The sequence below is a fragment of the Olea europaea genome, chromosome 11 (assembly GCF_002742605.1).
Source record: "Olea europaea var. sylvestris chromosome 11, O_europaea_v1, whole genome shotgun sequence".
NCBI classification, from domain to species: Eukaryota; Viridiplantae; Streptophyta; class Magnoliopsida; order Lamiales; family Oleaceae; genus Olea; species Olea europaea.
This window is the reverse complement of record NC_036247.1, coordinates 8,305,995-8,309,181: the sequence shown is the minus strand read 5'-3', so window position 1 is coordinate 8,309,181 and position 3,187 is coordinate 8,305,995.

Sequence of the window (3,187 nt, the reverse complement as noted above, 5' to 3'; positions counted from 1 at the left end):
CGCTGCAATGGCGGGCATGAGAAGCACTCTCAGCAAGCAAGATGGCCCGCAAGCATTCCAAAAATTGCCTTTAATCATCGAACCCCTTGTAAAGAACAAAGAGACGATGTGAAGAACTTTGATGGAAAAACTTCGCTGCTAGCCAAAAAATATTTCCTATACTTCCCATACCAAAGGTGACATCAAGACAAGTAGTAAAATGGGCGGACCAAACAATCCATTTTTATAGAAGACGAAGGTTTTGGATTGATTGTCAGAATGCCAAACAATGGCAGCAAATTAGTTTCGAAGAAGAAAATGAAAATGAAGATGGAATATGGAAAGTGCGAAACATACGTGCATTTATAGGGGGGTGGAGATGAAGAGACAGAATATGAGCAGCCACATTCTGCCTAGTAAATGGAATTAAGTAGCCCAAAGTCTTGGGAAAAGAGGTGAAAATATCAAGAGAAAATGTGCAAGATTTTTAACACAAAGCAGTTAAATGCTTGAAGGATTGGCGATTAAAAGACAAACGTCAAATAAATGCACAAGAAGTTAACATAGATGTTCATTAATGATGTACAAGGTTACAAAGGGAAAGTCAAATGCGAAATTACAAAAAGAAAAAGTTAAGGTATTATATGTCTTAATTACAATCCACCCCATACCGAACGAATTCTTTCCCTAAGTTTTCCCCAGTCCTCGTTCTGCTGAGAGGAAGTGATGTTCAATTCGGCCACAACGTCATCATCAACTTCCAACTTCTTGTGCTGCTCGACCAAAGACTTAGTTCGCTCAATTTCTTGGGAGGCGTTACGCTTTTTAGCAGCCATTCTCGCCTTACAGTCGTCCATTTTGGCTTGAAGTTCCTTCATCTGAGTAGCCAAACTAGCCATCAAAGAGTCTTCAATCATGACTTCGGAAGAGATTTCTTTCAACTCGTCCTCAGCTTTGTTGATCTCCTGACGGAAAGACTCTTTTTCAGATATGGCGCGAAGATATTGAGTACTTTTGGCTTTCAATTCAACATTCTTGGCCAGCAAGGAGAGGACCTCGGAATGGATAACTTTCAACGTCGCTTTAAAATCAGCAGAAAGATTGAGCGACGAAAGTGTTAGTGCTTGCTCTAACTTCGCATTCAAATGCTCAAGCTTATCCTTATGTCTGGCAGCACTAACCTTACCAATGTCCATATCCATGAAGGACACGTACTCAAATATCGACTGCTTGAGAAACTTCATATCTTTTTCTGAAGAAGTAGCAGGACGACCAGATGGAGCAGGGCGAGATGTCTTGACTTGCCCCCAGGAAGTGAACAGGTCTTGGATAGAACGCACAATCTTATCAGTATCCTGCAAGGAAAATTGCCAATACTGAAGATTCTCACTACAACGAACAAGATGGAAATAAAAGTGAAGCAAAGATTACCTCATCAATAATCTTGGAAGATGGCATATCCTCAGCCAAGTCTGCCACATGTGGCTCCACCATTCTTGAGGACTTCCCTTTATCTGAGTGAGAAGATGTTGCCACAACAAGAAGACTCATAGAAGCATCTGCAAAACTCAAAAGCAACAAATCAAAAACCAATAGCACAAGCAAAGGTAAAGCATCAAAAAACTGAATTACCTTCTGCTTCGATGTTTGGGGGGTTGACGCCCTGGGAAGAAGGTGGCTCATCCATTGGTTGTGATGAGGATTCTGGGACTAAAAATGTCTCTTTAAGCGTAGTCTCTTCATCAGCTGGTTTGGATGAAGCAGCCTCAGCAGAGGATGATGGAGCAGGAGCTGCCGATACCAAAGCCTTCAAAGGAGAGGCTGCACTTTTCTGAGAAGTCCAAATAAACCATCAGCACACAGAAAAGTTTCAAGTATGAAAAAGTATGCTTGTGAGTAAACCAATTTAATTACCTTCCTCCTGATGATAAGAGGGGTATCATCATCATCATCAACATCATCCTCCAGAATGAGAGATGCTGAGGCTGGCCGTTTGCGGCTTGGAGCACTTTTGGCTGCAGTAGGCTTGGGAGGGAGAGAAGAAGATGGACGAGCAGACTATTTAGCGCGACGAGGAGGAGAAGGACTCCGGATGGACAAAGGGGTGACTAAAACAGGAGAAGGGGAAGAAATGCTTGGCTGGTCTAGTGAATGAAAGGCACGATTGGCATCAGTCGCAAACAATCTGCGCTTCACTGACGGCCAAAGTTGTTCAAAAAGGGGATGAATGACACGGCTAGAATTGAAGGGACTAATGAAAAATGGCTTGTCAAAAGAAGATTGCGAGCATTTATAACCTCTGCCTCCGCCTTATTAATAATATGGAAGCGGTCTATCAAGTTCCTTGAATAGCAAGGAAGAGCAGGCCAGGTTTGGCCGAAACCAAGTTGGCGAGCAAAAAATTGGGGAGCATATATTTCTACCCCAGCCTTGGCATTAGTCCCAGTCAAAATATCATGAAATAACTCCTTCCTGGTTAAAAACTGGATCCAAATGAGTAGAGAGGTGCTCGCGCTGTCTATAGTGGAGGGAGGATGCACATAGTCTGGAGTTAAAAAGGGAGGAAAAGGAAAGAAGGAAGGGAGTGAATCCAAAGAATAAAAGAATGAAAAAATGTCCCTTCTAGACATATTTACAGGAGCCAGGGGCTCAATGGCTAGCCCATAGCAGCTAGCAGAAGGACAAGAAAATGATGGAGCACCAAACGATGGAAAATAGGATCTCAACCATATTTGAGTAAACCAAAGAGGTCCACTGCCAGTGGGAGATGAATCATTCTTCAATTGAGATTGAAGAGAAGCCATACCTTTATAGAGAGCAGCCAAAAAGAAAGAACATAAATTCAGAGGCCTACCACGCCCCAATTCGTGCGCTATGGGTAAATAGCTCAGGGATGGCTTTATGCTTGGCACACACAAAACATATTTACAAAGCCAAACCAGAAGAAAAGCCACTCGCTCAGTATGAGAAGGCTCAGCGCTCGAATGGTTATGAAGGGTTTACAGGCTTGAATAAGACTCGGTGAGGTTTTTACCAAACTTTGGGGCGCCACCAGAAACCAAGATACCAGAAAAAATGGTATTGTCCAAAGGTGGCAGATTCACTAGGGCCCCAACATCCCTTAAAGTAATAGACATGGGGCCAAGAGGGAAAACAAATGTATTATACCCAGAAGACCAAAAACTTAAAGCGATCGAAAAAAGTGCTA